At 34.4% G+C, this 17,854-nt stretch overlaps 1 pseudogene; it reads left to right on the top strand.

The window, feature by feature from the left end:
- Positions 1 to 15,144: 15,144 nt before the first annotated feature.
- LOC126941806 (plasminogen activator inhibitor 1 RNA-binding protein-like) lies at positions 15,145 to 16,268 on the top strand (annotated as a pseudogene).
- The last annotated feature ends 1,586 nt before the right edge of the window (positions 16,269 to 17,854 follow it).

Raw genomic sequence — 17,854 nt, 5'->3', positions numbered from 1 at the left:
TTATAAATGAGAACATGCAGTATTTGATTTTCTGTTCCTGTGTTAGTTTGCTGAGGATAATGTCTCCGAGCTCCATCCATGTCTCTGCAAAGGACATGATCTTGTTTCTTTTTATGGCTGCGTAGTATTCCATGGTGTATATGTATCACATTTTCTTTATACAGTCTATCGTTAATGGGCATTTGAGTTGATTCCATATCTTTCCTAATGTGAATAGTGTTGGAATTTTTAAAATTATGAATGTCTTTTACTAATGAATGCACATGCCTAGTGTGTTAGTCCATTTTGCAATACTATAAAGGAATACTCAAGACTGGGTAATTTACGGAAAAAAAAAGTTTATTTGGCTCATAGTTCTCCAGGCCCTTCTAGCATGGTGTAGCATCTACTCAGCTTCTAGTGAAGGCCTCGGGAAGCTTACAGTCAGTGAAAGGCAAAGGGGAAGCCAGTGTAATTCATGGTAAGAGACGTACCAGGTACTTTTAAATAATCAGCTCTTGAATGAACTCATAGGGTGAGAACTCACTCATAACCACGGGAAGAGCATCAAGCCATTCATGAGGGATCCACCCTCACGGCTCAAACACCTCCCATTAGGTCCACCTCCAACATTGGAGGTCACATTTCAACATGAGATTTGGAAGGGGCAAAACATCCAGACCATGCCACCTAGAAAGCCATTTTTTACAACTCATATTTTGTTAATACTGAATTTGATGAAAATTTATGATAAAATATTGGGATTTAATATATATAAACATATACGTGTGTGTGTGTGTATATATATGAATAGGAAAACTAAAAAATTTTGTAGTCAATTCAATTACTTCTTTTGATTCTGCCCTTCTCTTAAACTACGTAACTGTTGAAAATACTTTGAAAGATTGGTACCTCTGCCTTGCCAAACTTAACGTGTTACGCTCTTCCAATATTTTAGTGACATGTCACTTTCATACACTACCTTAACCAAAATTATCAACCATTTTGCTTAATAGCTATGTATTTGAATATAGCCAAGTTTATACCAATATCTTTGAATATTTCTTCTTATTGCATTTCAGTATATACTTCTAGGCTGAAGTTGTTTTTCTCCTGAAATACATATTTGAATTGTTCTTTTAATGAAATTCTGGGAGAGAAGTTTTTTTATTATTTTAGTTGCTTATAAAAAGAGATTTGGAACTAAATGATACTGGCCCTCACCCCCTCCTGGGATAATGGATGTTCTATTAAAATAATGATCGTTTGTTAAGTCAATTGCATTCTTTCTGCTTATACTTACTCTTTCACTCTATATTGCCAACTGATTGAATTTATTCACCTATAAAACGTATGACTTTCTTCTTCTCATCCTTCTCTATTAAAGAACCAGAATAATACAACAGTAATGATGTCTCATTCAGAGATAAAATATAGTGATCTAGCTTGTTAGGCTGCATGAGGAAAGTAGCAGAGATGGAATCTTTTCGTAAAGTTTCTCTCTACTAATATTAGTTTCTGAATAACTGATAAAATAAAAGAATACTGCCCATAAATGAGACCATTGTACTTTTTCAGAGTCATGCCCATAAATGAGACCATTGTACTTTTTCAGAGTCAATTTCCTAATATTTCTTGAAGTCTTCTCTTACTTAGGAAAACAATGATAGCGGCATTAATCGGTATGCAATTATAGATGCTATATGCTAAGAAGGTTTTGAATTAACGTCTAAATTTCACTAGTGTCAGCTACAGTATTCTTCTTCATTCTAAGAGAACTAAAGGGTCCTTCTCTCCACCATAAGCTATCTAATCATGTAAAGAATAGAGATTAACTGATTATGATGAATAAATTAATCTCAGAAGAAGCACAAACTCAGAGATTTCTAATTAGCATAATTTTCCTGGGACAACTAGAAAAATTCTCTATTCTTATTAACAATAATCAACAGAACAATAACTAATTTTGGGCAGTACGCTATAAAATTATTAGAATCATCTTTAGGACACAGATTAAGAAGTTATAAATTCATATCAAAATTGTTTAAAAACTAACCACAAGCAACGACCTAAAGAGCAACCTCTGTTTCGACTTACAAGATTACTCATATTTGTTTGTTAGACTTTTATCATCATCATCACACTGATACACTGAATATTTGGCTTGCATTATGCTATGCATTCTGTATGATGAAATAACTTTAATCCCTACAACAACTTAATAGGGTCAGTGTCAGTATTGCATCCAATTTAATGATCATGCACAACAGCAACCTTACTTTGCTTGGCTCTCATTAAAGTATAATTTCTCTAGAATAGCTATTTTTAGATTTTTAAATCAACTATTATTATATATTAATGATTTTAAAATTTTTACTTAAATGTTTTAAATAACTATGTTAATACGGAGCTAGGCAATGTGAAAATATATAGAAAACACATGAGATAGTTCTGGTAATTCTCAATATTCCATGTTTCTAGAAAGAATACCCTGCAGTGTAGATTTGACATAACAGTTTTTGTTTTTATCTGACCAACAAATCAGAATGAAAATGAGGACTAGAGCAATGTTAGAATATATTGTTTCATGATATTTAAAGCAGAAATATGTAGGCATAACAGGTCAAATAATAGAAAACAAGATTCCAAATTCTTAAGCCAAATGTGATTAATAAAATCATTAGGAAAATAACAAGAATAGTTACATAAAGAGAAACAAACAAAAAACTACTTTGACAAATTATCTCCCTTAACAATATAAAATTACTGCATCCAAATAACTACATTTAAAAGTATGATAACATGGGGAAGAGAAAATACTCTGAATTTTATTTTCTTTTACGTGTCAGACATTAAAATGTGACCTTCATCATAAATGGACTATATCTGCTCAATGGAATGATGTGTATGATGTTCATATTGACTTTTAAATCTTGAAAGTACTCTAGAATTCAAATATTGTGTTCTATAGTGTTTCATAAAAATAAACTTACCAAACAAGAGGATATCAACAAATAATATGTATTAACATATTTAAGTTTCCCATGACTATATATGAACATCATAAATATATATATATATACAAATAGTGTATGTATAATAATATAAAAACAGCCATCACAGGATATCTTGTATTTTTGTGAGCTTTTGATAACGAATTATTAAATACTTGGCAAAGTGCTGGGTTAGCAGATAAACAAAAGCAAATGTGTTTGTCACGTACATGGGAGATCAATGTGAAAGAACCATAAAGCATATCTGCCAGTGTAACAAGGTAAGAGAAAAGAAGCACATGTCTGAAATATACATGCAAGAAGCAATCAAATGTCCATTATGGCTCTTCATAATTGCATCTCCATACCCCCTCACTCTCTAAACACCAACCATGCTGGCATTCCTGTTCTTCCAATGATACTGGAACCATACTCATGCCTTAGGATCTCCTTACCTCCCTTTCCTCTGCCTGTATCCTGGATTCCCATAGACAGCCTGATTGTCTTTCTTTTGCTAGATTTTGGTAAAATGTCACCTTTTCAGTGAGTTCTTTCGTGGCCAACTGCTTGAAAATGGCAACCACTTCCCAGTCTTCCACATAAACTAGTAATTATATTACTAATCACCATCTAAAATTGTTATTGCTGCATCCACAGTGCCTAAAATCATGCTATCTTATAATAGGTGATATATAAGTGATACATATTTGTATACATACCTCACAGTATGATTTTATAAATAGTTTTATTAAAACAAAGCCACACCCATTTGTTGATATTGTTTATGACTCCTTCATTCAATGACTCAGTTCTATAGCCCTAAATATTACCTATTATGTACTGGATATATAGTGATAGCTGCACATAAGTGATATACAGTGATATCTTGTTTTATTGCACTTTGCTTTATTGTTCTTTGCAGATATTGTGCTTTTTAAAAATTAAGATTTTTTGGCAACCCTACTTCGAGCAAGGCTATCTATGCTTTTTTTTTTCCCAACAGTATTTTCTGGTTTAGTGTCTGTGTGTCACATTTTGATCATTCTTGTAATATTTTAAACTGCATATTGTTAATATATCTATTATGATGATATGTGATCAGTGATCTTGATGTTAATATTGTAATTATTTTGGAGTGCCATAAACTGCACCCATGTAAAACGTCAAGGTTAACCAATGTTGTATGTATTCTGACTGCTCCACTGACTAGCCATTTCCCCATCTCTCTCCCTCTCTTCAGGTGTCTCTATTCCCTGAAATATATTGAAATTAGGTCAAGTAATAACCCTACATTGGTCTCTATGTGTTCAAGTGAAGGAAGAGTTTCAAGTGTCTCACATTAAATCAAAAGCTAGAAATGATTAAACTCAGTTAAGAAGACATGTCAAAAGCAGAGAGGCTAAATTTTAGGACTCTCGTGCAAAACATTTTGCCAAAGTGTGAATACAAAGGAAAAATTCTAGAAGGAAATGAACACACCTTAGATAAGAAAGCAAAACAGCCTTATTGGTGATATGGAAAAGTGTTTTGTGGTCTGAAGGGAAGAGTAAATCAGCTGTAACATTTTCATAAGCCAAAGCCTAATCCAAAACAAGTGCCTAACTCTCTTCAATTACATGAAAGTTGAGAGAAGCGACAATCCTGCAGAAGAGAAGTCTGAAGCTAGCAGAGGTTGGTTCATGAGGTTTGAGAAAGGAAGCCATCTCTATAACATAAAAGTGTGAGGTGAAGCAGCAAGTGCTGGTGTAGAAGCTGCAGCAAATTATCCAGACAATCTAGCTTGGATAATTGATGAAGGTGGCTACACTAAACAACATCATTTCAATGTAGATCAAACAGCCTTATACAGGAAGAAGATGCCATTTAGGACTTTCATAACTAGAGAGAAGTCAATGCCTGGCTTCAAAGCTTTAAAGGACAGACTGACTCTTTTGTTAGGGGCTAATGCAGCTGGTGACTTTAACTTCTAGTCAGTGCTTATTTGTGATTCTGAAAATATTAGGGCACTACAGAATTACACTAAATCTACTCTTCCTGTGCTCTATAAGTGGAACAACAAAACTTGGATGACAGCACATCTGTTTATAGTATGGTTTACTGAACACTTTAAGTCCACTGATAAAACCTACTGCGCAGAAAAAAAAAAAAGGCTTCTTTCAAAATATTGCTGTTTATTGAAAATTCAATAATCTGATCAATTTATTGAAAATTCAATAAACAGCAACATTTGGTTACCCAAGCTCTGATAGAGATGTACAAGAAGATTATTGTTGTTTTCATTCCTGCTAACACATCATCCATTCTGCAGCCACAGATCAAGGGGCAATTTCAATTTTCAATTCTTATTATTAAAGAAATACTTTTTGCAAGGCTATAACTATTACAGATAGTGATTCCTTTGATGAATCTGGGCAAAGTAAAACTTTGAAAAGGATTAATCATTCTAGATACCATTAAGAACATCTGTGATTTATAGGAGGAAGTCAAAATATCAACATTAACAGGAGATTGGAAGAAGTTGATTTCAACCCTCATGGATGACTTGGTGGGGGTTCAAGACTCCAGTGGAGGAAGTAATGGCAGGTATGATAGAAATAGCAAGAAAACTAGAATTAGAAATGAAGCCTGAAATTATAGCTGACCTACTGCAATCTCACAGTAAATATTAAACAAGTGAATAGTTGCTTCTTATGGAAGAGCAAACAACTTGGTCACTTGAAATGAAATCTACTTTTGGTGAAGATTCTGTGAATATTGTTGAAATGATAACAAAGGATTCAGAATATTCCATTAAATTAGTTGATAAACCAGTGGCACGGTTTGAGAGAACTGACTCCAATTTTGAAAGAAGTTCTACCTAGGGTAAAATGCTCTCCCGCAGTATTGCATACTACAGAGAAATCATTTATAAAATAATCACTTGATGTGGCAAACTTCATTTTTGTGTTATTTTCAAAAATTGCCACAGCCAACCCAGACTTCAGTAATCATCACCCTGATCACTCAGCAGCCGTCAATACCGAGGCCACACCCTCCACCAGCAAAAAGATTACAACTCATTGAAGTCTCAGATTATGTTAGCATGTTTTAGCAATAAATTATTTTTTAAATTAAAGTATCCACACTAAAAAAATAGTAGCACTGCACAGTCAACAGACTTTAGCATATTTAGTAAATAATTTAGTATATTTAGTATATAATAGACATACCTTTTACAAGCACTAAAAAAAGAAACCTTTGATTTTGTCCTATACATTTTTGGGGGCCCATTGTACCTTATGAAAACTATTACTTTCTTCATATGCTCTGCATACAGAATTGTTTTTTTAACATCTAGTAGTTTTAATTATGTATATTAACTGTGGAAGACAAAAACTTAGAGTGGTCATCATTAAAGGTACAATTGACCAGAAAATATGTTTATATTTCTGTAGCAAACAATGACCTAACATAATAAACATAATTATGACTCATAACATATACCAAGACATGTCAGAATTTAAAAATATTATACAATTTTGGATTGTATTCATGTATTAATAATGCATTTATATAAATATAACTTAAAGAACACTAAACATCATTTTAAAATCATGCTTTCTGTATAATTTTAACATACCAAATAACCCTAATATGTCTCTTTTGGCTTTCCAGGAGTTCCTGTTATGTCCAAATTAGTTTGGGTCAAAAAGACTTGATTTTAGAATTTCAGATTTAACTTTGTGAAGCTTGTCAAATATCAGAGTTTTAAAGCATTTGATCAAAAGGGGATCATAGGACAGTATGAATTAAAACCAAAATGACAAAAGATTTTAAAGGCACAAAGCATAAGAAAATATCTTCATGAAACATGGAACAGAACCTCTGTTTCCTAGGTCAGTTACCTAAAAAGTTAATAAAAACCTTTTACAATTTTCTACTAAAGAGAATATCAATGCTGTGAGAAAACCTTGTTCTTCCAACACAAGAGCCCAGATTCTAACCTTCTGTCAGTGTGCTTTTGATATTAATGTTCAATTTTTAGAAATAAATATGAATCATTTTCTTCTAATTTCAGCAAACTTGATCACACATAAAATTTTTTTCTTGAGATTAATCTTTCACAAATCTTCTACAACTTACTTTAACCTTTGGTTTTTCCCTTTACTTCTTTTCAGGGGGCATTCTACCTTGGAGGAAAAATTACTTTCTTTATATGCTTTGAATATAGAGTTGTTTATTTTATATGGAGTAGTTTTAATTATGTATATGCGTTCTTACTAACCCTAATTTTCTTATGAAAAAATTAGAAAGTGAGTCATTTTGAACTGTTTCATACCAGTATTTGTTGGTGAAAACCATTTTATAATTTAAGTCTTAATTTTTTTTTAATTAACAAGTCTAAATATATTTAGCTTTTCTGTACCATATAAAATTAAGGTGTCAAAGTATATAAACATAAATATATGTGTAATAATTAATGTTTCAGCATTTAACATACTCAGAAATGACTCAGACATTTTATAATTATCTATTACTTAATTTAACGTAACATGCTATTAAGATTTTAAATTATTAAGAAGAATTTTGAAACTATGATACAGACATCCCCCACAACATCTTCCTCAGTTTCCCTGTAACCTCAGTATCCATGTGGTACCCAAGGATGGCTAAAGGAAAGAGCCTGACTGAGTGCTAAATTTACATGAAAGTATAGAGCATAGGACAGAGGACATATCTGAAGGATATAACCTCTCCTAACCTAGCCAGGAGACAAAGATGGGACTAGGAGGACAAGGACATATTGGGCTTGATTCTGATTGGTGCTGGTGGTCTAGATGCTAGGATATGTTCCCAGGCATTACCATATCTACCTCTCTAGATCCTAGGGTGCAGAAGCTTAAAAACAAAGACAAGCTTACACTAATATGTGTACAAACCTTCAGCAGTGCTCAGCAGCCAATTCTTACAGCTTTAATTCACAGAAAAATCAAACAAGCAATAGTTTTATGAACTTAAAACATCCAGCAGAAATAACCTAAACCTGTCTGGCCAGTAGTCCCAAGCAAAATGCGTGAATCATTTCATAATACTGCAAATTCCAAAGACATTCTAATTTTATTTTGCTAACAATCTTAACCTAGTTTTATTTTAAAAGTATTACTAAATTTGCATTAACCAAATGGCATTTGACTTAACTGAGGATGAACTAGATATAAAGCAGTCTTTGCAAGATTCAGAACAACCCCAAAGACAGCTCAAAGGAAAAACAATCTTGCTAGTCACAAATGGAATACAACCCATACCTCTCTGATCATATTCTTTAAGGTGTCATCCTCTCATCTGAGTTCCTATCCATACAGGCCCAAAAGCTTTGCATACTCCACAGACAGAAAGGACAGAAAATTAAAAGCTATCCATTGAAAGGAAAAGGATGAATAAAAAATGGGTATACCTAAAGGTTAAGGGTCATACAAATAATTTAAAACAAATGATATCAGTTATCTGACTGGGAATTACACATGGAGGTAACCAGGAAAGTGCAGGACCTTAGCCACTGGAGCATAGGGTGAAGTGGTTTTTGGTAGATTATACAGGGGATCCAAAGAGGCAGTTTGAGTATACAAAGGATTTGAACTTCGTTTCAGGTCAGTTTTTTGCTCTTCATTATCATCAAGAGAATTTCTAAGGCTAACCATGGCACAATTATATGTGTTTTAGTGTAAACTTAATCTTTTCATGACTATCAATAAAGCAGTTTATTAAGAATGATATATTTATAAAAAATTCTTTAAAATTTAGGAGTCTAATATAAATAATCTATCTTTTGGTCATTGACAGAATTTCCAATGGGGTACTCATTTTAATAGCGATTCAATTCAAAACCAAAATGTATCCCAGTGTGGCTATATCCAAGACCAGACAACAAATTATTTTTTCCCATTAATCATGATTTTGTAAAGGAGACAAACAGTGATTTTTATTTTTTTTACCATCTGCTTGACTAGATCACAAAAAGAGAGCCTGGGAGCCTAATCTGTAAGAAGTTCTTACCCTTCTATTGGCTTATCAGGTCCTTGGTTCCCATTACTATGACATCCAAAAGAGCAGAGTGGCTTTGGTGATAACTGCACACAGTTTCAAAAGTACAGGATCAAGAGAAACCTCCCCCTTCACTCTCTGAGGGTTTACTAAAAAATCAACTCCCAAGGGATATTAAAGGAGAAATGGCACACACATTTATAAACATGCATACATCACAGAGTGATTGCTCCCTTAAGGGAGAAATGAAAAGTCTGAAGAAATGAAAAGTCTTAAAACTTTGCCAAGGAGTGAGAACAACTGGCTGAATAAAACTCAGCACTCAGCAAACTAGAAGGTCCAGGACTCAGGGGAGACTCAGGAGAGACTCAGAAGGGACTCAGTCATCTGCAATCATGGAGTAGCCAGAGGGGCTCGAAAGACCCATACTGGTACCCATCTGTGGGTTCTTGCAGTGTTCCTGCTGAAGATGGTTGTGGTTAGAAGGGAAAATTGAAATGTAAATAGGGGAGCAGGGAAGTACAGGGCTCTCTGTTTTATGGTCTGCTTTACGAGTTTGGAGACATTGCTTAAGTCTTAGGATTAGTCTCCTGTGACAATTTTGTCTCCTGTGACAATTGCAAATTCTGTTTGGATGTTTAAAAATGTTGGTTAGAATCATAGAGTCAGAGGCGAAGCAAAATGGCCAAACAGAACCCTGTAGCAATCATTCCCTAAAAGGAACATCAAATTCAACAACTGTTCACTCAAGAAAGCATTTTTATAAAAACCAAGAAATCAGATGAGTAGTCACAGTACCTGGTTTTAACATGATATCAAGCAATGAGGCCTTGAAGACGGTAAGAAAGACAGTTTTGCTTGCCTATATCACTTCTACTCCATCTCCTGTCAACATCATGCAGAATGAGGGGAGATGGAGTAAAGTATATGTGGAACTTTGCATCAGAATTCAGTGCTGTCATTGTGGAATACAACACAGGGCAGCATTCTTCTGGCACTGACGGAGCATTTAGACCAGCTCTGCACCAGAAGGGAATTATCTGTCCCAGTGAGAGGAATATGAGTCCCCGCATGTTCCACCCCCAGCTGCCTAAAGTGGCCTGGGGTCCAGAATCAATTTGAGAGGCAGCCAGCCAACAAGGACTGCAGTCCTTGGTTAAGCCTTGGAACCTCACTGGTCTTGGGGATAGCGGAGTTGGGGTGCATGTGACCTAGTATGCTACCAGCTATGATGGACAAGAAAGTGCTTACATCACACCTCCCCTGATTCCAGGCAGTGCAACTCAGAGGGAGCCTCCTTTTGTGTGGGAAAAGGAGAGAGAAAAACACAGAGGACTTTGTCTTGCAACTTGAATTCCAGTTCAGCCATAATAAAATCAAGCAGCAAGCAGATTTCTGAAGGTCCATTTTCAGGCTTTGGTTCCTGGATGACATTTCTAAGCCCACCCTGGGCCAGAAAATAATCTGATGCCCTGAAGGGTAAAACCCACTCCCAGCAGGATTCATCGACTGCTGACTAAGGAGCCCATGGGACTTGAATAAGCATCAGTGGTAGCCAGGCCATAGTTAAAATGGGCCTTGGGTGAGGTCCAGTACTGTGCTGGCTTCAGGTATGATCCAGTGCAGTGCCAGTTTTGATGGCCACAGGAGTGGTCACAGCATCCTTACCCCAACTCTAGGCAGTCCAGCACAGAGACAGACTCCTTCTGACTGGGGAAAGACAGGGAAGAGAGAAAGACTTTGCCCAGTAACTCAGGAAATTCTCCCTTATCTTACACAAGCCCACTAAAGTGGTGTCTCTAGAAGTTGGCAAGAGTTGCAGCATTGTTGGGCACAGTTCATCACTAGTGCTGATACAACTACAATGACCACAAACTTAGATCACAACACTTTGCATATATGAAAAGTTTTCTTAAGGACAGCTCAGACTGTGAAGATTTAAATAAATACCTAACTTTTCAATGCTCGGACAGCAATGAACCTTCATTCAGAAGCATCAAGAATATCTAGAAAAACATGACCTCACTAACAAATTACATAAGGCACCAGTGATCAATCCAAGAGTGATGGAGATATGTGACCTTTCAAACTGAGAATTAAAAACAGCTGTCTTGAGGAAACTCAGCACACTTCAAGGGTAACACAAATAAGGAATTCAGAATTTTATTAGACAAATTTAACAAAGACATTGAAATAATGAAAAAAAAAATGCAGAAATTATGGAGATGAAAAATTCAATTGAAAAACTGAAAAGTGTATTAGAGACTCTTACCAGCAGAATTGATCAAGCAGAAGACATAATTAATTTGAAGATAGGCTATATGAAAATACACAAAGGAGAAAAAAAATAAAGCATACCTATAAGATCTAAAAAATAGCCTCAAAAAAGCACACTTATGAGTTACTCACCTTAAAGAGGATGTAGAGAGAGAGAGATTTAGGTAAATAGTTTATTCAAATAAATGATAACAAAGAACTTTCCAAGCCAAGAGAAACATGAATATCCTGGTACAAGAAGTACATAGAACACCAAGTAGACTCAATATGAATAAGAACCTCAAAGCATATATTAACAAAACTCTCAAAGTTCAAGGATTTAAAAAAATCATAAAACTAGCAAGATAAATAAGCAAAAAACATGCAATGCAACTTTGATACGAATGCAGCAGACTTCCCACAGAAAACTTACAGTCCAGGAGAGTGTGATATGACATATACAATGTGCTGAAGGGAAAATCTTCAAACCTTGAATATTGTATCCAGCAAAATTGTTATTCAAACATTGAGGAGTACTAAATACACTTCCAGACAAATAAAAGCTAAGAGATTTTGTCAATGTCAGATTTGTCTTATAAGAAATGCTAAAGGCAGATCTTTAATCTGAAAGCAAAGGACATCAGTAAACAATAAGAAATCATATGAAGGTATAAAAATCACTAGTAATACTAAGTACAAAGACAAATGCAGAATATTCTAAAACTATAATTGTGGTATGTAAGCCATTCATATGTTTAGCAAGAAGACTGGATGGCAAATCTATCAAAAATAATAACTACAATGTCTTTTTAGGAAATAGATAATATAAGAAGACAGACAACAAAAAGTCAAGAAGTAGAGAAGAATAAGTTAAGTTATGAGAGTCTTTTAGTTTTGTCTTTGTTTTTTCTTTTCTTTATAATTAGAGTTAACTTGTCATCAGTCTAAAATAATTGATTATAAGATGATATTTGCAAGAAAAGCAATAAATTAAAATATACTAATATGGTTTGTCTCTGTGTTCCCACCCAAATCTCACCTTGAATTGTAATCCCCATGTATTGAGGGAGAGACCTGATGGGAGTTGATGGGATCACGGGGCAGTTTTTCCCATGCCATTCTCATGACAGTGAGTGAGCTCTAATGAGCTCTGATGGTTTTAAAAGTGGCAGTCTCCCCTGCACTCTCTCTCTCTCCTGCCGCCATGTAAGATACATGCCTTGCTCCCTCTTTGCCTTGTACCATAATTGTAAGTTTCCTGAAGCCTCCCCAGCCATGCAGAACTTTGAATCTAATAAACTTCCTTTGCTCATAAATCACCTAGTCTCAGGTAGTATCATTACAGCAGTGTGAGAACAGACTAATAAATACACTATCAGGCAAAATCACTCTTACAGAAAGGAACACAGAAAGGAAAGAAGAAAAAAAGAAAAAGAGGACCAACAAAACAACTGGAAGACAAATAACAAAATAGCAGTATTAAATGCTTTTTAATCAATAATAACATTGCATATACATGGACTAAATTAAATCAAAAGACATAGAGTGGCTGAATGGATATAAAAGCAAGACCCTATCATGTGCTGTCTATAAAAAACTCACTTCACCCATAAAGACATATAGACTAAAATAAAAAAGGTATAAAAAAAGATATTCCATGCCAATGTAGAGCAAAAAGGAGCTCTAGAAGTGCTAATAATTATATCAAATAAAATAGAGTTCAAGAAAAAAGCTGATAAAAAAGAGGTAAAAAGGTCATTATATAATGACAAAGAGGTCAATTTTGCAGGAAAGTATAACAATTGTAAACTGTGTATACACCCAACACTGGAGCACCCAGATGTATAAACCAAATATTATTTGAGCTAAAGAAAAAGAGAGACCCCAATATAACAATACCTTGGGAGTTCACCCCACTTTCAGCATTGAAAAGGTCATACAGACAGAAAATCAACAAATAAACATTACACTTAATCTGCTCTATACATCAAAGGGACCCAACAGATATTTATAGAATATTTTTCCAAAAAGTGAAAAATAAATTCTTCTCCTCAGCACATACACATTCTCAAGAACAGGTCACATGTTAGACCACAAAAACATTCAAAAAGAATAAAACCATATCAAGTATTATTTTAACCACAATAGAATAGAACTAGAAATCAATAATAGGAGGAATTTTGGAGCTATATAAACACATGATATTAAACAATATGCTCCTCAATAATCATTTGGTTAATAAAGAAATTAAGAAGAAAATTTACAAAATATCTTGAAACAAATGAAATTGGAAATAAAACATACCAAAATTTGTGGAATACATCAAAAGCAATACTAAGAGAGAAGTTTGTAACAACAAATACCTACACCAAAAAAGTAGAAACACATCAAATTAGTAACAGAATAATGCATCTTTAAGATGTAGAAAAGTAAGAGCAAACCAAACCCAAAATTAGTAGGAGAAATAATACAGATCAGAGCACAAATAAATAAAATCAACACTAAAAAAATAAAAAATAAAAGAGCAAGGAAATGAAAAGTTGGTTTTTTGAAAAGATAGAAAAAAAATGTCAAACCTTTAGCCAGACTAACAAATAAAAAGAGAAGACCTAAATGAATAAAATTAGAGATGAAAAATGAGACATTATAACTGATACCAAAGTAATTCAAATGATCACCAGAGAACATTATGAGCAATTATATGTTGATAAATAAGAACCTACAAGAAATGGGCAAATTCCTAAACATATACAACCTTCCAAGATTTAGTCATGAAGAAATTCAAAACCTGAAAAAGCAAATAACAAGTAATTAGACAGAAGCAGTAACAAAAAGTCTCCTATCAAAGACTATCCTAGGATCTGAGGCTTCACTGTTTAATTCTATCAAACATTTAGAGAATAACTAATACCAATTCTGCTAAAACTATTCTAAAAAATCAAGGAGGGAATACTTTCAAATTCGTTCTATGAGACCAGTATTACCCTGATACTAAATCCAGACAAAAACATGTCAAAAGAAAAGAAAACTACAAGCCAATATCACTCATGAACATAAGACGCAAATATCCTTAATTAAATATTAGCAAACCAAATTCAACAACACATTAGAAAGTTTATCTATAATGATCAAGTGAGATTCATCCCAGGAATGCAAGAGTGGTTCACCATATACTAATAAATTAATATGAGACATCACATCAACAGAATGAAGTACAAATCTATTAATATATGATGATTTTAGTTAATGCCAAAAAGTTCATTAGATACAGTTCAACATCCTTCCCTGATAAAAATTCTTGTAAAACTGGATATAGAAGAAACATACCTCGACACAATAAAAACCCACAGATAGTATATTGAATAGGGAAAAGCTGAGAGCCTTTTCTCTAAAATCTGGAACAAAACCAGGATGCCCACTTGTATCCAACACAGTAGTGGAAATTCTAGCCAGAGGAATTAAACAAGAGAAAGAAATGAAAGGCATCAAAATTGGAAAGAAAGAAGTGAAATTATCTTCATTTGCAGTGGTTATAATCTTATATTTGGAAAAATTTGAAGAACCCACCAAAATACTATTAGAACTGCAAATTCAATAAAGTTGCAAGATACAAAATTAACTTACAAAAATCTGTAGCATTTATATATGCCAACAGCCAACAATCTAGAAGAAAAAGAAAGTAATCTCATATATAATAGCTATAAATAATGTGAAACACATAGAAATAAACCTTCAATTGAAGAAGTGAAAGATCTTTATAATAAAAATAAAACATTGATTTTAAAAATTGGTGAGAACATAAAAACTGGATAGTGTAGGAAAAGCTGAGGCAGGAGCTCTTAGCTTGGCATAGCCTGTTGCAACTCATGGAGGAATATGTCACTGAGCCACCATGATGCCTGGGCACTTACAGGCAGGCTGTGGCTGCATGGTCACCAACCACTTTGACCAGTTGTGTGATGATGAAGTGGACCTCTTTGAGGTGCTGAAGTCAGGGGAGAATAAAAAATAAATGGCAGCAGGAGTGACAATGGGAGCCCTGGAGCCAAGAGCACAGCTCAGGCCCTCCAACATGGCAGGCAAACAGCTGTGTAAAGAGTCCTAGAAAGACTGCAAGAAACCACTGCGCCCCAGCGTTGGCGTGGTTGACGAGAAAGAGACACAGGTGCTCATCGTGCTTAAGAAAGAAGGAGTAAGATGAGTTGGAAGAAGACCTGATCAACAACTTCAGGTTGAAGGAAAAGTAATTAATAGAAGAACAGGAAGACAATCACCTCTAGAATAAAGATTTGAAAAGTCACTTGAAGAAAAAGGTGGACGCAAATTTTTAGTTGATAGACAGATTATTGACTGTCGACGCCGTGGTGGTCTTGGAAGAGGTCGAGGGCGCTGCGGACATGGAATGGGCTGAGGAGATGGATTTGATTCCCATGGCAAATTGAATTTTATAGGCATAACTGAAGTGATAGATCTGTCCTGAAACACGAGGACAAACGTGGAGGCGGTAGACCTCACTACTGGGGAATTGTGAAAGATGAATTAACTGATTTGGATTGATCAAATGTGACTGAGGAAACATCTGTAGGAGAAGACCATCCAGTGGCAGACACTGAAAATAAGGAGAGTGAATTTGAAGAGGTAAAGAAAGAGGGTCCTAAAGCGATGATTCTCAATGAGTGGAAGACTATTCAAAATAAGGAGTGGTCAAAGTGGAATTTAATATCTGAAAACCAAATGAAGCTGAAGGGCAGTGGAAGATGAAAGTTGTTTTTCATAAATCAAAGAGTGAAGAGGCTCATGCTGCAGATTCTGTTATGGACCATCTTTTCCAGAAGCCAGCAAATGATGTAATGTCTCAGTTGAAGGTTAATTTTGGATAACTTGGCTGCCCAGAACCTGATGGTGAGGGAGGATGAGGTAGACATGAGTGTGGCAGATGTCTGAACGGTGGCAGCAGGACCGACAAGTGAAGTGGTTCTGCTCCTGGATGACCCAGAGACATTTCCAGCTCTGGCTTAACTGGATACCACAAGACAACCCCGGTTTCTCTGTGAACCTTTATGTTCAAAGCTTTTGCAGGCTTAAGGATTCCAAATGACTAAGAAAAATTTTTTAAAAGACTGTCATTCATACTATTCACACCTAAAGACGGAATATCAGTTGTTAAAATGAACTTCTTTTGCTACACAGAAGAAACAAATATGGCAGGCAATTTTGTATTTAGAAATATATTGGTAGCAGGGATGTTTTCATAATTTTCAGAGATGATGCATTCTTCATGAATACTTTTTTATTGCTGCTTGCAAATATGCATTTCTAAATTTGAAATATAGATGTGAACAGTGTGTATCAGTTTAAGGCTTTCACTTCATTTATGTTTTTTAATTAAGGATTTAGATGTTCCCCCCAATTACAAACTGGTTTTACATCTTGGACATATCAGTTTTAATACCTGCTTTGCATTTTCACACATGGTCAACTGGGACATATTAAACTTTCACTTGTCAAATTTTATCTCGTGTGAAAAACTATGTGTATTTTAATTTAGTTTTAGTATTTTCATTTTGGGAAAAATCTTTTTTCACTTCCCATGTTAGCTGTAGTATATATATATGATAAATCTTTATATACAGAAATATCAGTACTTGAACAAATGTAAAGCACATTGGTTTATTAACCCTTGCTGCTTGCGTGGTTCATTAGGTTCAAATTATAACTGATTTACAATTTCAATAGTTTACTTTTTTCCCATTTTAAAAACCAAATTAGAGACCTTATTGGTGAAAGTTGTTTAAGCTACTTATTGATAAACACATCCTGTCAAGTCAAGTAGTTTTATAGTTATGGTTTTTTGCACCCTCACACGGTGAAATAAGTTGATTTGGCTAAAGTGTAATAAACTGTTATGTAAAATCAGTGTCTTGCCATTTGGTATGATTTCTGTGTGTGAAAGGACCTGAAATCAAAATAGTACATGCATAACTGACAACTCTGTAACCCTTCCTTGTTCTAAAAAGACCCAATGGGCACTGGTTAGTATGGCGAGATGGGGTAGTATTTTAATTTCTGGAATTTGGAAAACCGACATCTTTATAAGGTTGGAACAGCAGCACCATCCATGAAATATAAACCAAAAATATAAACCAAAAATCTTTGCTCTTTCTGTATTTCCTAGATTGCTATTATTTGAAGTTGATGAGTATTTATTCCACAGAAAGTGATAATTATCTTTTCCCTGTTCCTCTATTAGAAAATTAAGTTAATAATGGATTCCTTCAATGGGAGCATCACCACTTATTAAAACACACATAGAGAGAATGATGAATAAAAGAGGTTTTCTAGGATTTTCTTTTATTCTTTTGCCATATTTATTGATAAACGGGGAAGGAATTTTTAAATAAGTTTTAAGAATCTTTTATCACTTCATTTTCAGTAATCTTCCAGTAAACTGGCAATGTTCAGTTTAAAAAATATTGGAGATCTTCAATGTTAAATATGTCTATTTAGTCAATTGGTCCTCACATATATTTCTAAAAGAGAAATTGTATGTACAAGAGTTATTCATTTGGATTGAAATTATTTATCTATTACCTACTATTCTGACA

The sequence above is a fragment of the Macaca thibetana genome, chromosome 1 (genome assembly GCF_024542745.1).
Source record: "Macaca thibetana thibetana isolate TM-01 chromosome 1, ASM2454274v1, whole genome shotgun sequence".
NCBI classification, from domain to species: Eukaryota; Metazoa; Chordata; class Mammalia; order Primates; family Cercopithecidae; genus Macaca; species Macaca thibetana.
The sequence above is the reverse complement of the archived record's forward strand: the minus strand, read 5'-3'. Positions and strand labels throughout refer to the sequence as shown.